General features: G+C 36.5%; 1 pseudogene across 1 annotated transcript; it reads right to left on the bottom strand.

The window, feature by feature from the left end:
• Nucleotides 1-1213: 1213 nt before the first annotated feature.
• On the bottom strand, nt 1214-10090 carry LOC148914865 (condensin-1 complex subunit CAP-D2-like; annotated as a pseudogene). The gene is made up of 17 exons (XR_016122949.1): nt 9905-10090; nt 8835-9157; nt 8494-8654; nt 7205-8387; nt 6853-7044; nt 5500-6138; nt 5184-5359; nt 4654-4721; nt 4336-4558; nt 4155-4254; nt 3923-4038; nt 3785-3842; nt 2931-3082; nt 2654-2855; nt 2126-2296; nt 1955-2048; nt 1214-1441 (listed from the first exon to the last, which is right to left on the bottom strand). The product of XR_016122949.1 is annotated as a condensin-1 complex subunit CAP-D2-like (transcript).
• Between the last annotated feature and the right edge of the window lie 2850 nt (nt 10091-12940).

Here is a 12940-nt window from a genome sequence, read left to right as displayed (position 1 = left end):
TTTGAAGGTTTCGGTGGATTGGAAAATAGGAGGAACGGATTCCTTGAGCACGCGTTGGGTATAACTCGTGCTCTCAATGAAAGCACCAATTTGTGTGTACAAATTTCCCCACGAGAATATTCGGTTGCAAAGATTCCTTTTCCTTCTCCGCCTCGTCTTTCTCCCTGTAAAATAGAACAAATGAGAGGGCCACACATGGGGGGTGTTGGCCAAAGGCCCTCCGATCCCTAAATTAGTTCAATTGAATTGTATAGAAAACAATAGCTAATAGGGTACGGAGATGTGTTTATGGTGTAAACCGGGCAGCCGAAGCTTTATGTAAAAGAGAGAGAGAGAAAAGAGGTGGCTAGGGTTTGAGAGGAATTTTCTGCAGAGTTTCAGACATACCTCAACCCTTGTGTGTGGCTATGCTTTTATAATGGTCTTGGAGGCTAGGGTTTCAGAGAAATAATTCCGTAGATGGAAGGGAATTATTCCTCCCCTTTTTGGAATTGATTTGATTAATTAGGGATTTGATTTATTAGGGTAAATCAAATCCCTAATTGTGGTAGGTATCAAATCAAATCCTAATTCAATTAGGTAACTCCTCATTTAATTGGGAATCGTGGTAATTAACCAAATCAATTCTTAACCCAATTAGGCAACGTTCAATTTAATTGGGTAATCCCCAATTAAATTGAGTAACTCCCAATCAGGTTAATTAATTCCCAATTAGGTCAAATAATCCACAAATTGAATAAATTATTTGACCTAGGGTTTTGATTTAATTTGACTACCACAGGTGGAAAAACAAAAAAAATATTGTTATGGCAGGCACTATTCATGTGAATAATGCCTACCCTTGCTTGCCCTTGCCCTTTGCCATCACACCATGGGAGAAAATGCTCTTAGCCATAAAAAAAAAAATATAAACCAAGCTTTTGGGTTGTTGAATAATCCACAAAAATTGATTCAATAACAATTTCCACTTCTTTGACAAATATTTAACAATTCCATCATTTTGTTTTAAGTTTCTCAAATGCCGCATTTGAAAATATCATCCAGTTCTGATCCTTTTGTTGACAGGATTTTTGGTATCATATCAGCAACAAATGTTCATGCTGCCTAGTAGCAAAATCCCAATGCGGGTACTTATGAATCATGTTATTTTGTTGTAGACTGAGATCTCAAATAAGACTAGTAGTAGTGGATTATATAAGCCTTCACTCGCCTATACAAGAATCAAGCAGAGCTAGCTTGGTTGTACAAAAGATCATCTCTCTCCAGATAGCTGTTACCTTACACAAATTTGGTTATCTTGTTTCTTTCTTTTGTGTTTGTGCTAATGCAGCCAAAATATTACCCTAAACATTACAGACACTTCAAGCAACTCAACTGCAAAAGAGATTCTTGCTTCTGCTCAGAAGAATGATTCATCCAAACCCACTCTGTACAACTCTACCTGCAAAATGATAAAGATATGTTAAATGCCCCTTCTGTTTTTTTTTTTTTTTTTTTTTTTAACTTTCAAAAAGCGTTTTTGCCTTTCATTTTCTTCATTATTATATGGTTACCCTGTAAAAGCGTTTTTCTCACTTAAATGCAAACAAAGAATCCGTCAAAATGTTTTAACTATCCCCACTATTAGTTTCCAAGCTTTGAACCAATCAATTTGAATAGTAGCAAGCTAGCCGTGCAAGCAATTCTATGCATTATGTCATATCACTAATTAAACACTCATTCTTTAAACTGAAAGCTATGGGTGTAAAGAGAATATATCCTTCCAGTCATGGCTTATTTGATGAATTTCACAATTTATATTCCCGATCCTTATATGCATACATCTTGATGTTTTGTATAGAAAAACTTAACATCAATCTTCAAGAAAGCCGCTTTGATTTACTAAAATGAATGTGTTTTTGAGAATACATCATCAACCACATGCAACGACAGAGCAAACACAATAAAATCATACCTTTGCTTTGTCCTGATATTACTTCTCGTGGATGCAGAAGTATGACCTCTTTTATCTTTCGCGTTGCTTTTCTTGGCTTTGGATTTTGAGGCCCCTGTCATATCATCAGTTTAGTGCAAATGTACAATATAACTATGTTAAGAAAAAGCTACGGTTGCTTACTTAAACTACCTCTTATGTTAACATTTGGCGATTGAACTTCAATATCCCCTGGTTCTGATTCTGTCAACTCACTAGAAGTACCGGAATATTCTTTTGACTTAACAAGTCTAGATTTTGACATTTCATCTACAGACTTGGTCATCCCTTCAATAGAAGGATCAACGACTTCCCCATCTGTTTCTATACCAAATACCCAAGGTTAGACACTAACCACAGAAATTCAGAAGCATAAAACATGCATGGAACAAATTCTTTAGTACGACATCCACTGAGTTCAGCATGCCACAGCAACGACATCCATCAAAGAATAAAACAATCCTAAAATCTTGAACACCTTGATAAACTGTGAAGTCTGAAGGACCAACTATCGTGTTTGATCCTCAGAATTGGAAGCTTCTTCAGAAATTATCATAATTCGATATTAGAGCACCAAAGCATAATCAACACCAAGCATAAGTTGATTTCGTGCTTATAATTATATTCCAATTCCATTGGTTATTACAGTAACTTGATTAAGCATAAATTGATTGCACTAACCTTCAGAAATATCAGATTCTGAACTAGCATCACCAGCGCTGCTAGTAACCACAAAACCTTCCATGCTGCTGATCTTTTGTTGATGAATTTGGGCATTTCTTGCTGTCACTTCTTGTTCCTTCTTTTCCAAGTGTAACTTGTTCAGCTTATCCTCAAACTCCTCAATGCACATTTTAACTTCTGGTTTTGCAAACTTCTTGCCCTGTTTCAGAACAATTGTAAGAAAAAGAGAACAGAAGAAGATTTGATAATTCTATAAGAGGAGACGATTCAATACCTTGTTTATTATGTTTCTAAAATGGTCCATCACAGAATCCTCCGATAGGACGTGTTCATATGTCTTGAATGACTCTATGAGTTTTTTCATTCCCTTTTCAGTGAATGCCAGCTGAGATAGGCAATAAGAAATATATTCCCATTGTCTGATATCTGCAGCAATAGAGTGGCCCAAAACCAAAAAAACTACCTTTAGTGAGAAATTTGAGTAATGGAAAACATCAACAATAACTCAATTTCCTAAGACAGCATTGGGAACAGACTTCAATTGTTGAAGAAAAACACGAAAAAGTGTTGCTCTGACATTTCAGAAAACAATAATTACAGATAGGGTGTTAGTAGCTTCCATATCCTAGGCATGATGTTACATATAACAGGCCTCATCAACTAAACCAGGGAATACTGTAACAGCCTTCTGGTCTTGGAATATCATTACTAAGCTTTATCATGTGGAAATAAGACTCAAACAGACATGGATAATAAACATACTACAGTTTATTTTCCCTTCAACTTTCTAGAAGGCCCTGCAGCCCACAAATAGAAGGGGAATAAGCATCACACATCGCTGATGAAGTCCATACTTAAGTACGCACACCTCTTTTAAACAAAACAAACCAAAGGGAAAACTGAAAAAACCAGGTTTCACAAATCACTGTCTCATCAGGAACAGTCAACGAGGTAAATGTGAAAACTTGCGATGATCAAATAATGCTATACACTAAGCATATGCTTAACACAAATAAAGGTCATTATCATTTTGCACCCTAAATTGTATGACTGCCATAAGTTCAAAATTGGCAACACAAAAAGAACTACCAAATCATAATATTTTTTCAAAAAAAGGGGAAGGAATACCTGTAACTCCACTAAACCTATTGCAAAGCTTTTCAACAAGAGCTTCCATTTGCTTGTCCTGGAGAAATACCCAAATAACATAATACCTTAATAGGAAACAAATAATTGCTAAAGGAACCAAACTGAAATAAATTGTACCTTCTTGATGGAACCAATCAAGAACTGCATAATGTTGCAAAAAGACTCTCTCTTCAGATTCTGGTTGGATAACTTTCCAAGTATATCTGGAAGCAGATTATATATAGGATTGCTACCTGTAGCAAAAATTGGGGTGGAAAAACCTTACTCTTTATCTAGAAGGAAATTCTACAAGAACAAAAGATAAATGATAGTGTCAAAACAGAGTAACTGGATGCATATCAAAGTTTACCTTTCTTAGATAACTCATTAAAAAACAGTTTTGCCAGGTTTGAAATCCTCTCATCTTCATCTTCTAATCGTACAGCCATTTCATTTATGTAGCCTTTAACCTGATCAAGAAATAGCCAAAATTAGAGACCACCTATCATAGCAAAATAAAAGAAGAAGCAGTATTGCCAAGCCCTTCAAACCTTCATCATGTCATTTAGTATAAGGTGTGAAAGCACCAAAACAGCATTCTTCCTAACAGAAGCTGAAGGGTCTTGTAGCCTGGAATACATATTCTCTGTCCATGGTTCTAACAGATTAGGGAACCGAACAGCCAAGTCTCCAAGACAAATAGTGCAATTAGAACGAACAATTTCTGATGGCGCACTCTCCACGACTGTGAAGAGAAGCTGAAGATTTGCATCACTGGAAATTACACTTACAAGTCAGAGACCATGTTTGAATGTTCTAAATGAATCCATGCCCACCAACAGAGAGAGAGAGAGAGAGAGAGATCTCACCAGAAATTTGCATCAATAATCATAAACCGACATAAAGCAAGCATTGCAGACACTTGTAGTTCTGGGTACTGAAAGGATATGGCAGTTAGTCAATCTATTGAATTAGTTATAAATGAAAAAAAGAAGAAGAAGATATAACTAGGAACATACAAACTATACAGAAGTGCACTTTGTACTGTCTAAATTTTAATAATAATAATAATAATAGATACACACATACTATATTGTAACTATATACAGGACATCCATCCAAAGTTTTGGAATTAAAAATAAAAATTAATACATATGATCTTATATGTTCAATCACCTCCAGAAAGGTATTTTTCTAATATTGACTAAACATTAAAGGATGAATTCATTAGCATAATTCAAATGTCGTAGAAAACAAAAGAAATTTCCATTTCCACGTACACTACTAGCCAATCCTCTGTTTTTCTTTTTGGGTAGGAGTGAGGGTAATGACTGAATTATAAAGAATTTGATCATAAATTCAAGTGTTGTGGAAAAGCAAAGAAAAGCAGGGGAATCACCTTTTGCATTAAACTAAAATTTCTACAAAGTTTTGACAAGAATTGTGAACAATGTCCAATCAAATTCTTGTCAGTGGAACCCCACAAACTATTTCCTTTTCTGCTTTTTCAGAGAGTGTGTCAAGTAGTGCATCTTCAGAAGCAGCAAGTCCAAGCTCAGCATTGATACCATTTTCCTGTAGGATGGCACCAAAGAAGAAAAACATTTAAATGTACAATATATGTTATAGCACCAATCAATTTGGAAAAGAATACTGAATAGTTGCTAATAACAGTACCCTATTTCATTGATGATTCTAATCAAAACCAATCTCACCTTAGGGGTACCGTTACCGTGCTGATCAGTATCTGTCTTCTCTTTCCGAATTTTCTGTTTCTGAACTTTCCGAAGGCATGATTCAATGTATACCAGATGGTTCATGGCAATATGACTTATGACAAAGAGATATCTACTAAGTTTTGCAACCTGAACTGTGGTAAGTATGCCAGCACTACCACTGGTGATTTCACTCTGCAACTCCTCACCTCCACTACATTCAAATACAGAACTTAGGGATTTCTTCACTAGATTGGAAGCTAAAGTTTCCGGAGTTGGATGAATTGCATATATAGCAGCTATGGCTTTGTCAGCAGCAGCATACCATATGTTTTCTGGAAGCCAAAACCCAGTAACTAAGCTCTCTAAAATACTAAAAACCCGGCTTCCATTACTAGACAACAACTTTTTCCTATCTTCTTCAGACAATCTCTGGAGAGCAATGCATGCTGTCCTAGCAAGTAAAGGTTCCATCTTAGCCCAACGACCAAACCCAATATCAATAATGTCCTGTAAATGAGAGCCAAGAACTATACTGGATGATTTTGCTGCCATGCAAAGGACAGACAACGCACCACGACTTTGCTCGGCAGTAGTTCCACTTACGTTGAAGCAAAAGAAATCCCACAATGCTGATATCTGCAAAAACAAACACCTTGTAAGAAAGTTGGCTCTTTAAATAATGGGGAGACAGAATAAGAGATTTCAACACTGAGAGGAGATTTTTGGCTTTTAAAAATTGGTGAAAGATTTCAAAACTGAGTTGACTGAGAAGCACCACTGAAACATGTGAAAAAATAACATAGACCCATATTCTAAAATAGATACTGAGGTTGCCTTTTGGTATGAATCTTTTTTTCCTCATCTGTACTAACTGTGGAAATCACAATCGGATTCCATTTTATGTGTATGCATATACTTGCTTGTTTAGACTAAACCATGCAGGGAAAATATAGCTGCACATGATAGCAAGCCTACTACAAAGTTTTTATAAGAACCCACTTGGTAAAGGGGAATGGAAAACCCTTTTTTCTTTATTAAAATAACTTTATTTAAAATGTCAACCGAGTCATAAAGTTTTACATATTTAATATTTGGGTTAGTAGACATTTTATATTAACCCAGGTATTACAAACATGCCACCAAAACAATTTTATAATTTACTTGAAAATACTTGGCTTGGCTTCTACTTGCCTAAACTGATCTTTTTAGACCCATAGTAGAGTCAATTCTGGCAAGCTGAAAACATCAAGAACATGCGTATCTTTTCATGCAAAATAAAAAAATTATTATCACATAAATAGAAGCTTTCAACAAACTTAAGCAAGACTGTGAGAACTGAAAAGGACATACCGCACCAGTGGATATATCACCTTTAGACACCAAGGCACCAACTATAAACTCAAGAGCAGCTAGGTCTCCAATATTTGATTCTGTGGCAAGATTCATAAGATTCTTGGCTGTTTCTACTGGGCTTTTCTTAATATAAATTGTAATGAAAGCATTTTCCACAGCTTCATAGATGGATTTGTCCTGAGAAAATACCTGCAAAGCCGAGACACATTTAGGATCCTATACATCTCACGAACCAGCCAACAATCAAATCTAGAGTTTGTTAATCGAGATTGAACAAATAGGAAAATTATTGACCCAAATAAAACATTGCATCATTATTTCTAGAGCTTGAGTTAAAATAAAAACATACCAGTGGCAGCATCTTACGGAGACATGCTTCTGAGGCATCAATTTGAAACTGCTTGCACCTCATTAGCAAATGTATTGTGTTCTCAACATCAGTCGCAGAAGACGATGCCATCAATTGAACAAGTGTTGGTATTGTGGCAGATATACACTTTGAAAACCTTAATCCAGCCTCAAGTGATGCTACCAAGGCCCTAGTCTGCTCTAAGTTCCCTACATCTGGCACAGAGCCATCTTTCTGCACTATATTTTGTTCCATATCAGGCAAGCAACTATCAGGCAAACTGTCCTGCTGCTCCTTAGTCACATCTGCATCTGCATCATCAACCTCGCTATCTCCAGTAGTACAATCATCAGATGGTAACCTGTTCTTTTCACTTTCTGAAGATATATCTGGTTCAAGCTCTTTCAGCTTGTTCTTGTACTGTTGTAAGGTTGCTTCAAACGAAGCTATTCGAAGTTGTGGACCAAATGGGTTATGCTGTAACATCATAATAAGCAAATTTAGTGCAGATTTTCTAACCATTGCACTCTTATCCTCCAACCTCCCAGAAGCAACTTCTGCAAGCTCATTCCACAAGCCAATTGAAACAGAATGCTCTTCACATAGTTCAGTCCAAACCTGAAGAACCCGACTCCTTGTATAAGCTGAAACATCTCGACACCGCTCAAGCAAAATTTCCAACATGGCATGCTTGGTTCGAAGACGAACAGATTTAGAACTCACTTCACCTTCAACATCCTGAAAAGCCTTTGCAACAAGCTTTCCCAAGACCCCAACAAGAGCATTCCTTATCTTATAAGATTCCCCACCAAAATGTGGGACAATGAGGCCAATGTTGGTAGACACCAGTTTAGGTAGCCGATCAGAAAGTTCCACCAAAAACCGACCAACATTTTCAGCCCCAACAGTATCCTTGATGTAGTCTTTTGGATTCGTCCTCCCTATTTCTCTGATAAGAGAACTGGCTAGACTTCCATCTGCATACTTCTTCTCTGCCCCAGCAACCGCATCAGCAATGTGGGTAACAACAAAATCATATTTGTGAACTAGATGCATGATCGATGCACATGATTGTGCCATGTACTGGTATTTTGTGGCACAAGTCCCAATTATACGACACAAAGCATCTTTTGTGTCGGTGTCTTTCAAAAGTGCAGCATTCTCAAACAGAGAAAATGCATTTCTACAAAACCCCAAATCAAGAAGGAAAAAAAAATCAATTTGTAATTAACCAGAAAGAAAATCTATAAAACTAAATCTGATTGAATTGTAGCAGTTATCCAACTTACTTGGCAATGAACGAAATAAAATTTTCTTCCAAGCCTGATGAACCAAAGAGCAAGGCAAGCTTGATCTCTAATGAATTAGCAATCAAATTAAGTATGCGGCCTCTTTGTGGCTCCCAATTCCATGTGTTCTTAGGATGCTTCTTCCTGGTACTTGCTGTGACCTAAGTCCAAGCAAAAGGCTTCAACATCTTGGCACAAAAACTGGCAATATCGCACTCAATATATACATGTTTATAACATTTAAATTTATGTGTGCATGCTTGCACACAACATATACCGTGTTAAAGTAGTAGAAACAAATAGAGAGCGAGATAAAGAGATCTGTAGGAAAAAGAAAACACCTTCACATTGTTGTTGGAAGTGATGTTGGACTCCTCTGTGAGAACAACAGTAAGGAGGAAGAATGTGTAGATTTTAAAAGCATTACGATGTGATGCAACCCGATCCAGCACTGGAGTGACATCATCCTGACCTTGAGAAACCCGTGATAGTGAATCAACATTTGGGAGGAGAACACTGAGATTGGACCGAAGACTGTCTAGAAGATTAACCTTACAAGATGGGGGTAGATTATTGTAACCCCGAATCAATGAGTACACACGATCAAACACATCTTGCTCTTCAATACAAAATAGCTCCTTATCGGAGAGATCAAAGGATATGCCTGTTGGTGCCACAAAGGAAGACAAATTCAAAAACTGCAAAATTTTTAATCTCCTCATACTTAGTTGTTCTTGTAATTAGAGTATTTCATTTAAATCAGATAATACAGTTGACTGTTTGTCCTCTTATATTTGGGATCAGAATACGCGCATTCTCAGTCCTGCTTCCCTATTAGAATTTAAAAAAGAAAAAAGAAAAAAGAAGCCATGCATACATGGTTTTGCAAGCAGATACATCAATTTTCCATATAGCCAAAAAATGTGAATTTCCAACTCCAGGAAGCCAATAGTAGTTACAATGATTCTTGCTTAAAACCCAGGAAAAAAATGTATTTGTTAGAATAAATAAATTCAGCAAATAAACACAAAATTCAGCTAAATCCATTCTCGTTGGTTCAATGTTCTTGAATTCAGTTTGAATTTCAAATGTTTCTGCTTTTCTTACTAATCCCCACCACACTTTACCTTTTTCTATGGTTTCCTTAACAATAAAATCAGCATCTACTTGGTTGACTTGACACTTGAGGTGACCAAATGCTAAACATTCAGAATTAACTGAACCAGAAAATTATAGGACAGGGATCCACTTCTTATGCACATCAATTTCTTTAAAAATCAGGACTAGTGAAACAGTATAATTTGGAACTCGGAAGGTGAATTTTCTAGGCAACCAAACGGATGTTAAAATTGGAAAATGCGGTAGATTTAGTGAAACTGCGTGAGAGAGAGAGAGAGAGAGAGGGAGATACCTTTGACGAACTCTTCGAGTTGAGAGGGACGAAGAGAAGCGATGTCGAGCGGGTTCCGAGCGTAGAGGCGATTGTCTTCGTGTTCTTCTTCTAAGGCTCTCAGGCTTTGGGGAAACACAAAGGAAGGAGCCATAACACACAGCCTGAGAAGGTCTCTACGCTATTTGCTTCTTCTAATTTGCTCCCTCTCTCTCTTCATAGATTTCAAATGCAAATGAAAATTTTTGAACGAGCGGAATTTTTCGAAGAGAAAAAACCACAAATACCCCCGCGGCTGCGCCACGTGGCATACCCGTTTTGGGCATGGTAAGGAGCCCAATGCTTAGCTGCCACATGGCATACCAGCTCAATTTGGGTGATGACTTATTTTTCTTTTTCTTTTTTTCAATTTCAAATTGTGAAATTACCCTATGCATAGGATTAGGGCTGGCAATGGGTCGGGTCGTATCGTGTTCGTGTAGTGTCGGGATATTAAAGCGTGTCAAGAATGCTCAATTCAGACCCAACCCATTTAATAAGCGTGTAAATGTCGGGTTCGGGTCGTCTTTTTATCGTGCGGGTTTCGAGTCGTGTATGGGTTGATAAATAATAACATGCATGTTACAAAAGTCACAACTGAAAAAATTTAAATAAAAAAAACAGAGAGAGAAGATAAAATATAAGGAAAAGAAAGAAAAAAAAGGATAGAGAGAGGAGAGAAGAAAGAAGGAAAACAAAAAAATAGAGAGAGAGAGAGAGAAGAGAGAAGGAAAGAAATAAAAATAAAAAAGAGAGGAGAGAAAACTAAAGAGAAGGAAAAGAAAGAAAAAAAATAAGAGAGGAGAGATAACTAAAGAGAAGTAAAAAAAAAAGAGGAGAAAAGAGAGAGGAGGAGATAGACGGAAAAGAAAGAAAAAAAAAAGAAAAAAAAACATTATAAATATCAAAAAGCATAGTATATAATCACAAAGTTGTATCTAGCATGGTGGATAAGGTGTTGGAGAGTAGTGAGGATGGAGGGGGTTCAAAACCCCATATGTGTGTTTTTTGAAGTCTCTATTTTCCTACATTTTTTCGCGAGTTGGTGTGTCTTATACAGGTTGACACGACCCGTTTAATAAACGGGTTGACCCGAAAATTACCCAATTATTAATCGTGCGGGTTCGAGTCGTGTTTTTCCGTGCGGGTTTTGAGTCGTGTAACGGTCGTGTAGGAAATTACCACCCTATGATAGGATTACGAATAAAATCATTCCACCACCTCCGGTAACTTCCGGTTTCTTGAAACTCCATTGGAAGTTGGAATCTTGGCGAAGTCAGTTTTCCAGGCCAATTGTGAAACACCTAGAGGTTAATCTAGTCAATGGGATAGAAGATAATATTAATTACTTTATGTGACAGATAAATTCGATTTTTATATTTTTATATTCGAACTTTGTACTTTAATTACCTTTTTAGTAAATATATTTCAGATATAAATTTAGCAAACTTATATACTTAAACAAAATTTAATTTGATTAATTCCAAGACAGATTGAAAGCATGAGTAACAACATAACATGTTTCAGAGGAGAGAAATTTCTTCCGAGTGTCCATGATGCCGATGTGTCCTTGCAAAGCCTCAGGTTTCATGAGAAGTCGTGAAGATTAAAAACACCATACACGGGCAAATAATATGCAATTCACGACTGATTAACATAGAGGATTTGGGACCAGACCATTTTCCATCCCTCCCGGTCGTTTCTTCTTCACATGTAAAAGAGTGAAAATGTCTTATATTAGCAACTGACGTGAATAATCAGTTGCTAATGTAAGGCTTTGGGGTTTGGGTGTTCTGACTTTGGGCAGCTCAGACGAGGATAGGAAAAACGAAAGCCACCTAAGTTTTTTCACTAAATTTGAACGCATTTTAAACAAGGTTCCTTGAACCTCTTTCCTTTGAACTTTAGTTGATGAGTCTTTTGTTTTTGTTTAATTGTAAAACTTTATTCAAATTTTTTCTTATTTGCGAGCAAATCAATAAAAAGAAATACATTTTTAGTAACTAGATGTTTAACCTCGACTTTATAACCTTACAATTTATTTGATGTTGTTTGATTAAACAATAAATGAAGTTAATGTATAAGCGTCAAGAGTATAAACTAAATGGTTAGAATTTTTCTTCTTGATTACATGTTAAATAGAGAACAAAGGCCTTGTTTGGTGATATTGGATTTTCTAAATAATCATGCACCCTTGCTAGAGCATATGAGATTTTACCACCATAACCCAGCTAGAGCATATTGAATTTTACCACAAGATATGGGAAACTTAAGCTCCCATACCAACACTAGCGAAAACATTCTGCTATACTATTGCCCCCGAACCCTTTACCCTGCCCCAATAGTCTTTGGTTCTTTCCCTCACAAAACCAAAACCAATGGGGAAGATTTTTGAGAGCTTGGAAAAGCACTCCATCGGTTGTGGTTAGGGTTCAGGTGTTATAGCTTTGGGCAGCTCAGACGAGGAGAGGAAAAAGGAAAGCCACTTAGGTTTTTTCCCTACATTCGAACGTATTTTCAACAAGGTTCTTTGAGCCTCTTTCCTTTGAACTTTAGTTGATGAGTCTTTTGTTTTTGTTTATTTGTGAAACTTTATTCAAAAAATTTCTTATTTGCGAGCAAATCAATAAAAAGAAATATATTTTTAGTAACTAGATGTTTAACCTCGACTTTATAACCTTACAATTTATTTGATGTTGTTTGATTAAACAATAAATGAAGTTAATGTATAAGCATCAAGAGTATAAACTAAATAGTTAGTATTTTTCTTCTTGATCACGTGTTAAATAGAGAACAAGGCCTTGTTTGGTGATATTGGATTTTCTAAATAATCATGCACCCTTGCTAGAGCATATGAGATTTTACCACCATAACCCAGCTAGAGCATATTGAATTTTACCACAAGATATGGGAAACTTGAGCTCCCATACCAACACTAGCGAAAACATTCTGCTATACTATTGCCCCCGAACCCTTTACCCTGCCCCAATAGTCTTTGGTTCTTTCCCTTACAAAATC

The sequence above is a fragment of the Prunus mume genome, linkage group LG8 (genome assembly GCF_029339155.1).
Source record: "Prunus mume cultivar Tortuosa linkage group LG8, ASM2933915v1, whole genome shotgun sequence".
NCBI lineage: Eukaryota > Viridiplantae > Streptophyta > Magnoliopsida > Rosales > Rosaceae > Prunus > Prunus mume.
Note: the sequence above shows the minus strand (reverse complement) of the source record. Positions and strands in the feature narration are given on the sequence as shown.